Source organism: Haplochromis burtoni, unplaced genomic scaffold (assembly GCF_018398535.1).
Source record: "Haplochromis burtoni strain Fernald_Lab_line unplaced genomic scaffold, NCSU_Asbu1 Contig_1036, whole genome shotgun sequence".
Taxonomy (NCBI): Eukaryota; Metazoa; Chordata; class Actinopteri; order Cichliformes; family Cichlidae; genus Haplochromis; species Haplochromis burtoni.
Window position 1 is genome coordinate 91,132 of NW_024583397.1, and position 264 is coordinate 91,395.

Below are 264 nucleotides of genomic sequence, written 5' to 3' on the forward strand. Positions count from 1 at the left end.
ATTTAATAGCTTTACTTTGAACTACAGCAAGGCTGTGAAGAATCCTGGAGCCAGTTTTGATCTGATATATCTTTTAATTGACATGTTAACCAAATATTTAGCACTATTTTCATTTATTTGTGCAAGATGTCTAAAACGAGAAACATCCTGTCTCAAAGTGATGCTGAGAAATTTGTTAATGAAAAAATTAGAGCATTTATTGCTTTAGGTTGGACTATTGTAATTCATTATTATTCATCACTGCAAAAGCTCCACAAAAAAAAC